Source organism: Lagopus leucura, unplaced genomic scaffold (genome assembly GCF_019238085.1).
Source record: "Lagopus leucura isolate 7727_CA_CO unplaced genomic scaffold, USGS_WTPT01 Super-Scaffold_100017, whole genome shotgun sequence".
NCBI lineage: Eukaryota > Metazoa > Chordata > Aves > Galliformes > Phasianidae > Lagopus > Lagopus leucura.
In genome coordinates, this window is record NW_024962271.1 from 9,071,920 (window position 1) to 9,082,543 (window position 10,624).

Consider the following 10,624-nt stretch of genomic DNA (forward strand, 5'->3'; position numbering starts at 1 on the left):
TGTGATGTTTAAACTTTCTTGGGTATTTTTCCTCATTATATCCTATGAATATAGGTGGTGCATCTCATTACTGCTTGGGCTGATTGTCAGGCTCACGTTACTCATTCTGCTCCAGACTGGGCCGCAGACATGGCACTGTGGCTCATTTTGGAGAATGTAGAATGGTAGAATCATAGAATCACCAAGTTTGGAAATGACCTCGGAGACCATCTAGTCCAACTGTCCACCTACCATCAGTATTGCCCACCAAACAACCAAGCTCCTCAATACAACATCTACACATTTCCTGAACACCTCCAGGGGTGATGACTGCACCACCTTCCTGGGCAGCCTGCAGCACCTGGGTGAAATGGCCCATGTCATTCCTTCCTGGTGGTCAGACCCCCTGAGGGAGTATTCTGCAGAGCACCTGGCACGGCTGTCACCAGTAGGCAGCAGCCATAACTGGTGGGGACCTGTTGGAGACATGCCATGGCACCTTAAATAGGATGCTGGGCTTTGTGGGACCTCTGCACCAAGCCAGTGCTCTATAGGGTCTGCAGGCTGGGCCTGCAGCCTTCGTTTGAGTTTATTATCAGGATGCTACAGTCTCACTGCTTTGCTTTCTTTTTCACCTTCTTCCTCTCCTTACTCGACCTCCCTTTGGTTTTCTCAAGCCCATACGCCTACTCAATTCAATTAGCCTTGGATACAGCGCCGAGGCTTCGGATACCTGTAGTCATTATCCCAAGCACTCTTCATAAGAGTGTGGATATTAGTCCCAGAGTCCTGGCAAAATTCCAGCTCAACTAAAGTATTTACCATCTAACCTCCCCAAACATCTCTCTTAGTTTTAAACACAGGAGTTATTCCTCATTTTATCTCCTTACTTTGCTGCATAGAGTTTCTAGTAGAGTTAAACTCATGATGCTGGGTTTTTCAGCTTTACCAACCTTGCAGCGTTTGGCACTTGTGTTTATGTGTGGCTTCTGGACTCCTGAGACTGTAAGAATCCCAGTTTCCAGCCCCTAGGGGAAATGCTCCCACAGCTTGGCAAGACTGAAGGACACGTGCCCACCTCAGGCTCTGGAGAAGTCACACACTGACCTCCCCAGCAGTTGCATTGATCAGTTTGTTTGATGGGAAGATAATGGGATGTTCATGGCCTGGTTCTTTCCTTCATCCCCTGGTGTAACACCTCAATAGGAAGATTAAGCTGCATTTAAATAGCCAGTGGTTTCATCTCAGGGATCCTCTCATGCCAATCTCACAAACACCATTCTTTGGCTCGCCCAGCTATCTGTACCCCCAGCCAGCTACCCAATATTCGAAGACAATCAGCAAATTAATGATTTCACATTTTCAGCCCATTAAATTATTTATTGCTGATGTCAATAGAAAGTTCTTAAAAGGTAAAATATATCTGTATATTGACTGCCAATTCTACATGGATGTTATAGCACCAGGCAGTGTACCACATCATGAAATAAAAATTAAATTGTAGTTGGGCTTTTAAATCAACTCAATTAAAATAAAGAGATTCTTGGCTTGATATAGGGAAATATTTGTATTTCCAATTCTATTTGTTAATACATTGACATATGTGCTATTTTTTAAATGTAGCACTAAGTGCACTTTCTGTCAATGCCATAGATTTTTTAATAGACTGAGAAAATGCATTTCATTTCTTCTTATTTTCCTTCAATACATCATTTGGTTCTGCTTTTTTGCCTGCATGAAATTCATTTTCTAATGGAAATATTTGTTTTGTAAATCAAATATGTATTATGCACAAAATGCAAAGCACAAATTAAATTATGTTAATGAAATGAAAGAGATATGAAATGCATATTTCATGGACAAAACATAACCTCAGCAAACAACCATTTCTTGATAAAATCTTTAAACACAATCTCATTCTGTGACAGACATATTGTTAAAGCAGATAGCACCTCATTTAAATGGTTTCCTTTAATATTAGTGCTTAGTATATAATTGTAAATAACTTTTGGGATGAAAAACCAATAATGAAATACTGTCTTTAATAGTTTGCTATTGATGTCAGCATAAAATTTGTAGTAGTTGAATATTGGAAATTGGGAGTGTGCACACATATAGTCAAAAGCTGTAAATGATTGCATATTTAAATAGAGCTGACTAAGGCAAAGATGTTATAGATATTAGTAATAGGCAGAAAATTATGCTGACCTAACATTATTTGACAAAACCCACTGTTTTAAATTATATATTGGTTACACTTAATGAATAATAGATTCTGTAGGTGTTGTTTCTCAGATCATAATGTTGATGACACTGTCTGTTGGAGACTTCTTAGTCATCTTTCTGACAATAGAGCAGGTAGAGACGACAAAGGTCAGTGAAATACGAAATCGTATTTGTGAGTCTCCATACCATCCTGATCTTTTGCAGGACAAATATTTCCAAAGATAAGAGTAAAGTACGTATTCCAGGTTAATCCTGAGCAAATACAACACACGCACACAGATCAGTTTATAGAAAGCTGAGCATTTCTTGTGGGTTTGGGGTTGCCTTGCTCCCCTTAGCAGTAGAGTCATCATATGGATACCATTGATCTTTTGGGTTTCATCACTGCTTGCCACCAATTTGATTCAATGGATCAGGACACATCTGAGCCCATGTCTCTCTACTTCCCTCTCTGGGCATTCACTAAAACAAGAACAGAGCTCTTAATACACAATCCAATTCTTTCAGACATTTTAGGGCACCAAATAAGGCAGAAAATCACCAAAGGGACATCCATCTTTTCTCTCTTATAGTATTTTTATCAACAAAGCTAAGAGAGTGAAAAAACACGATGCACACTTAAAGGAAAATCTAGCACCAAAACTCAGATAATCATTAGAGAGCTGGGAGATGCCTGTAATCTAACAGGTGATAAGGAGACCAAAGCGCTTATTTGAATGTTCCTATTCTTTGCGTGAAAGCAGGAGAGCTATACATAATTAATTGGGATCTGCTTCATTTTCTAAAGGGGAGCGGATTTGTTGTTATATTAACTATTACAGACAACACTTAAGATTCAGGCACTGATTCTTCATAATTGTTTATCAGCTCTTCTTGTTTGCAAGGGGAGAGCACTACAGATGGGAAACAGGATAGTATCATCTGGCAGCCTTTGCCTTCAGGTGTTAGCCTGATACCACGACTGCCCATAGGCTGGCTGGCAACTCCCTTCACCTTTGCAGTGGGTGATAAAGGGTCTGCACTGATTTTTATTTATTTATTTATTTAAGATATCAGCCATTTTGTTTGATAGCAGTGATAACAGTGCAAAGCAGGCAAAGTTCTCTGCTGCAGTGCATTGCTCACAGGAGATGGGTACAGGCAAGAAAGTCTGGATAAGAGGCAGCACAGAAGAGACCGCAATAGCAGGGACGGGGAAACCTGTAATACTCACAAGCATACACTGAATCTCAGCAATGAAATATATTACTCCAAGACTCAAATTGCCCCTGGGGAGGTGGCTGCTCTGTGCTGCCCTTACACAGTTTGAGCTTTCCAGTTCCCAAATTTCTCCCCTGTGGGGGAAGGACCCTGAAAGGATAGCAGGGCAGAGTGCCCAGACTGGGGCTGTCCCCAGTGACTGTGCTCCCCGCTCCTCTTACCAGCACAGTTCACTTCAGGCTTTGCTGCTCTCAAGGCTGTCTTTCTACGATGGGAGACTCCTTGCCGTCCTGCATGTGCTCTCATCCACTGCACTCTAGATGAAGTCCCGCTTTGATCTGATGGATAGGCAGTCTTTTTGGTGCCTTTAGTAATTTCTCTGACAGCCTCAATATCAAATCTATAACTCTGAGATAAAGCTGGCAGTAAATACATATAGCAAACACTATTGCTACATGTGACAGCAAAGAGCTGTGCAGCTACAGAGGAGCTCTCCCAGACAGCTCCTCATCCCTACAACAAACTAGTTATTCACCATACCTGCCTTGATTCTCTTTGTCACAGGCACTCAGCTCCATGATGAATTACTGGGGTAACAGGAGCAAGCATCCCTTTGCTGGCAAAGTGGTTAACCAGTTTGTGCCATGTGAACAGCACAGCCCTCAGACCTGCCCAGTGCTGCTGGAAACAGGTGGGCTTTTATCAGCTATGTGGTACAACATTGCAGGGATACGGGACGCGAATGCTCCTTAGGTATAAAAAGGACAGCAAAATGTCTGAATGCAATTAGCAGTACAGCTTTCTTTTGCTTCTGGCATAACAAAAAAACCTCAACCAAAATAAACAGTCCAGCTGTGTGAATCTTAGCTCCTTTTGAACCAGGCCATCAAACTGTCTCTCTGCCATAAAGCAAAAATCTTCCAAACACTCTCAGAATCCCCAGACTTGGCAATTTCCCCAGGACAACCCAGTAAATTGCTGGGGAAGTGAAGTATCCCATGTATCATAAAATCCTGGAATTTTATCCCAAACAAAGGCCAGAAACTTCTCCAGAGGGAAAATCTGAAGCCAGATCTCCAGACATATAGAGCTAGAGGAAGAGTTTCCTTCCAGTGTTTCGAAGAATTCTGCTTGGCAGCTCACAGAGCTGTTTGATGGAGCGCAGTAAGGCGCAGAAAGCTTGCTAGGGCAGAAAATGTCACAGAGCAGCCACGGGTCTGGGAGTGTGACTGTAACACATCTTGAGGGCCTCTGAGCAAAGTCTCCAGCTATCGAAGGCAACCACATCACTGCAGTTCTGCTGGTGTGACATCCAGTGCCCAAGCCAGCCAGGTACATCCCGGTGCCTCAAAACCAGTTTCAGTCCTGCTGAACTGTTTCCGAGTAGAAACCACAGGATGAACAGCATTCTAAGACAATGTACAGACATATAAATCGGAGTAAAATCTGATTCCCAACGTTTCCATTGTGTATATACTACCTATTGAAGAATAATGGATGCTAAATCTAAATTGTGCTTCCTATACTTATTTCATAGGAAATACAATTTTTTATCCATTTTATCAATTTTCTAAAATGAATCTTTCCCTTTTTCATTATCAAATTTCGATCTCATATCATTTCCAGCACCACCCCAAGCCATTCTGGAGTTCTCGTTTACATCACTAGAGATTAATATTAGGTGTTTGTAAAAGGAGGATATTAGCTTCTCCCTTATATCTGTCAAAATTAATAACTTCTCTATCACAGATAACTCCAGGTCAATATTAGATTCACAGATGTGGCCAGGAATAAAATGTATGGAAATATAATATCTCATTTATAAGTATTCAAAAAGGAAAGAAAAAAAGGGGGAAAAAAGTGTTTTCGTTATTGAAATTTAGACTGCAACTGTTCAAAAGGTCAAAAGACTTTGAGGGTTGAACATGTCTGCCACATGGCCTTAGCCTCCAAATAGAAAACAAATTGGAGGTCAGCCCAGGAGGGAAGATAGAAATGAATTTCCTACAAAGAGGGCAAAGGAAGAGATCAGGATCCCTTCACACTGCGCTTTTGCTTCTATCTAAACCTACATGGTGGCCAGAAGAAGGGCTCCAGACATAAATGTTTATACAGTGATCGATGTAAATACTTGGGTGATGATGGACAACAGTTATGTCTGGCAGATGTCCACCTCCTGCACGGCTGAGCCAAAGTGATACCTCCTGATGTTGCGTTGATTCAAAGGGAACAGCACATTCGAAGTGACCATATTGCAGCAAGTGTATCCCATGCCCTTGGTCCAGCAGAGACGCTGTTGATTATGCTTGCTAATGGACCATACTGTTGTCTCCTGAACTCCACTGATTTAAGAGCATTAGCAGACACAAAGCTGATCCGTGGCCTGGCAGAGCTAAGGCACAGCTTTGGCCATCTCTCTTGGAGCACCCGACTCACAGGACTTCCTCTGACCTCAGGCACTTTTAAGAATTGCACTACAGACAGACTCAAAGGCCAAACTGTCTTTTTGCATTGGTTTTCAACTGTTTCATTTGGTTCTTGAAACAAGGAATGGGAAGTTACCTTCCAAACTTTCCAAGTGAAATAATTCCCCTAACCCTGCATGGCTTTGCCCTGGCTGACCATCTGCCTGCACAGTACTGTCCACCTGCCCCCATCTCAACACAGACAGCAGCTCTATGAGCGCAGGCTCAGAAGATGAAGAGGAAAAGAGAACTGACAACGAGTGATCCATTTTTTACATAGGCTTCGAGTGAGAAGGTGAGATTAATACATACTGTGGGAATACACCAGAGAAGAAGCTGCATGAATTATACCTTCAGAAGTAAATAACACAGGAGCCAGTGATTTAAAAGCTGTTAAATGAATTTTACCAACTATTTCATTCAGTATGATCGAAATTATATCACTGATGTTCTTACTAATATATCCCATTTGGCTCAATAATCTTTTATTTGTAATTACAGGTGAAGAGGTCATTTTAAAAAAAAAGCCTGCGGTGGGCTTTAAAGAATTATGCTGCTTTCATTTTGTGTTTATAAGCAATTGAGGATAGAGGATAAAATTAACTAATGCTGCTTTCTATGAGAAAAATATTAAAATGTCCTCAGTTCACATCTCCAGCACCCAGGGGCTTTTCCCTTCGCTCCTCAACCACCACTCTCAGTACTGCCAGCGTTGGGCACACGGTGTGGGTGGAGAGGAGACCACACTTTGCCTGTGTGCTGCCTGAGCTCCCACAGCTCCAGTGACCCTCAGAAAAACCTTTTTAATAAGGCTTTAGTCCTTGCTGTACTAACTAAAACTCTGCAAAAATAAACAAGAGCTATTCTTTGTTTTTCTTTTGGCCCTATACTGATGCTGCCCCCTCATCTTCCCAATGCCACTGATATTTTTCTGCAAATTTAAAATAAAACTCCTTAAGCTTCACTGTTTCTGAGTTGTGCTGCAAGAAGCCACGATGTGAAATCTCCACGTGCCACATGGAGGCTGAAATGTTGAGGGTGCATAGGCCCCAAGGGGATGGGCATGGACTGGGCACAATTAGCATCAGCACCACTCCCTCCAAAGGTCCCTCCTAAATAGGCTCATTCTTCTTCCTCAGCATCGAATATGCAACAAGATCCCTATTTAGAAAGAGGAGCCCTCCCTGACCTATCTCACCACATTTCAGCTTGGAGGGCTGTTTGTCATCACTAAGCACTGCTCTCCCAGCCAATGAGTGGTATTTCTCCCTGGAGTTGCTCTCTGCTTTAATAGGGTGTGAATATCTGAAACAGTGCCGGTGCACTATTAATTGTTATTCATGCTCAGCTCCTCGTGGAGAAACACAAAAGCTGCCACATGAACTTTTCTACTTCAAGATGATACCAATATGTATAATATTACAAAAGATGAGGAAAGTATCTTGGTGATCTAACCCAGCTGAGCTCACAAAAACAAAGACATCTACTCTACTGGGAAAAGTGAAGTACTGAAGCAGGGCTCAGAGAAGATCTGTTGATCAGCCCATTCCCTCCTGCACAACCCTTAGACCTCAGTTCTGAGACACTTACACATGCCTTCATGAAGACATTCCCCACTTCTTGTTGTTTTTCATAATATCAGAAAAACACCAGGAAGAGAAAAAATGTGTCGACCCTTTATGCTCAATAAGCTTCAAAGACTGTGTAAGGTTTGGGGCATTCCAAGTGTAACATCAGTGCTGGGAGAGGGGGCAGAAGGCTTAAGGGAAGGAAGGCTACTGCTGCTGTGGGATCTCCTGAACAGAGCAAGGTGTTGATGGAGAAAGAGGAGATGCCAACAAAGAAGGTAGGAAGTGCAGCACATTGCAGGTGAATTTTTAACAGGGGTTCTGGGAAGGGCCAGGAGAGCACACAGGGCAGGGGAGAAGACGGCCACACGTTGTTCAGGACTGCTCCAGAACAATGAATAGAGGCTCAGCAGCCGGCGAGTATGGGCTCATCCTAGCCATGAGTACGTGGGACATTCACAACTGAAAAAGGCTTGTGGCCATCAGAACAGAGAGATATTGAAATAACCTTGCAAGATAAATAGGTTTAAGATGCAGCTCTGCAGTTCATCATGAATGTAGGCTAAAGTGCTTGTAATACCATGACCAGAGGTTCCTTCTCACTGTATAATCTTCTGGACAGAAAACAAAACAAAACAGTAACCTTCAATAAGTAAAAGGTATTTTTTTTACATTTGATGGATGGTGTCACACAGTGACAGGTAAAATCCTTAAAAAAAAAAAAAACACCCAAAGTCTGCAAATATCCATTCACATTTTTAAATGAATTTACTGCAGCCACGTTGATTTCCCCCTGAGATTTGCTTTCTGCACACTTTTGAGCAATCAAGTTTTACTGGGCAAATGTTTGCACAAGACAAATTTCAAAATTGCATGCAGAGACAGAATTTTTTGTGTTTTCATGCAAGACATGCTCGTAGGCTTAGCCAATGAGCAGGCAGAAACAATACCATGTGATTTATCTGACCCATCACAATCAACCCGCATACCTTGACTAACGAAGATCAGACACCCGCAGTTGTTTGTGATCAAGACCCAGAGTTGTTTTTTTAATTACAAAGCTATCCATCAGTAATTTCAAATAATAAGTAAATTGGAGGGAATTGTGATCTGTCTCCAGATAGTCTGTGAGCAGAGAAAGCAGCTAAATTTGTTGAATAAATTATTCATTATGGATTATTCGCTCAGCTCTACTGCAATAGCAGTGACATTGTTTAATTTAATAGCACATTAAGGGATCTTCTTCCTTACACAAATGAGTGCATTGCTCCCAGCAAGTTGACTCCTGAAGATGCAATACTGGAAACCTGTAAGGACAGCTACCCCTGTCCAAGTCTTCAATTAGGTTTTGAGCAGAGGAGACCTTCAGAACATATCACTGCCTATATTTGGATACAGTCCCTCTGTCGAGGTACAAACTTGCTTGGTAGAAATTGGAACTGTGTAAGCCTTGTAAATAAATAAATAAAACAAGAAAAAATAATAATAAAATGGAAAGAAAAAAGTAGAAACCAAACACATGGGTCTGTCTTCCTTACTGAGAAGTCCACTGTGCTTTTAGACAGACAGGAACATTCCAAAGCCAAGAGAAACCAACTTTTATTCATATTTCATTTGATCACAGACAGGGAAGTGCCTATATGAGCCCTTCTTTATCTTCCACTGCAAAAGGCTAACTGCTCCTCTCCCAGCCCCAGATAAACTGGAGCCAAAGACTCAAAGCCCAACTCGAGAATAGTGAAACTCTGCCAACCAAACCAAGCCCTGCAGAACAGCCACTGCAGGAAAACCAGTCTAGTTGATTTTGTTGATCTGGTTGATTTTCCCTGAAGACATTATAAAAGATAGCAAATATTTTATAGCTCATTTACAAGTAACTACCCGGGGAAGAAATCTCTCTGGTAATGCATTTTCCTTTGAGAAATGAAAACCTTCAAAATTCCAAGGACCTACCACCCAAACAGCTGCAAAACACTGTGACAACCCAGCCCTGTCCTCTGATTTCTATTTTCGTGGGTGACTCAGCCAAAGTCTCTTGCTCTTGCGATGCCAAGGGCTGAGCTGCATCCCTCCAGTGCTACCTGTGGACCACCGAGGCTGGTGCCATGGTGGGTTGCAATAAGCCACATTGGATTGCAAAGGCTCAGGTCATTAGAAACCCTCATGCCAAAAAACATGACGTTTATGGAACCCCTAACTGCAAGCATCCACTCAGTAATAGGAAGAGGGTCTCCTAATCATGTGAAAAATAGCTTTCTCCATTATTGATTATGAAAAATAATGTATATCTTTCATTTGAGTTACAAGCTGGAAAACTACCAGTGGGTGAATACATCAGTGGGATCATGTTGCCCATTCATAGGATGCTGAACGTCATACCCTGAAATACCCTGAGTGACCCAAATAAGACTACATGGAGAAACAGCAGCTCCTGCAGAGATCCCTGCTCTGCAGGGATTTATCTCCTCTGGCTTTTCAATGCCATGATTTTAAAAAAAACAACACAGCCCCTTGGGCAGGTGCAGTGCAGCCTCCCAGGCGATCTGCTACAGGCAGGATATTTGTTCCCACAAGCTAGCAAATTCCCCTCCAGTTTTCTGCTTGGCAGCCAAGGCAGTGGTTTTGCTGATTTCACATGCAAGGTGAAATGAGTTATCTCAGATATTTAAGGTCTAATTGGAGGAGAGGAGTGAGCCACACATATTTGGATCCTTTAAGTCCTGGCACAAATGGCATGATGTACTGCTCAAACACATTTAACAAAGGGCATGACCACTCTTGATCTATCAGATTCTCAGAAGTATTCCTCTTCTCTTGTGATTTTGGTTTTCAGCTGTCATTATAATTCAGCATTGAAAAGAAAATGTGAAAACTTTAGTGGGTAGTTTAGGGTCAAACCTCTCATTAATGTATGAATGTAGATGATATGTATCTGTAAATTCTCTACAGGTTCCTGGTTATAAAAGCAACAGCAACCTACAAATCCCAAATAAGCAAGAAAAGTAAGAGCAATGCCACATGGATCCACTGACTCCATTGAAACAACTTCACTGAGCAGGTGAGAGGCACAATGAGAAGCCACCCTTGCAGGCACATGCCTTCCTCCTTCCCTTTGGTACTGCCATTCAACCCTCTCTTTGTGTATTATATTTAATATAATATAATTTTATATAGATATTATACTTA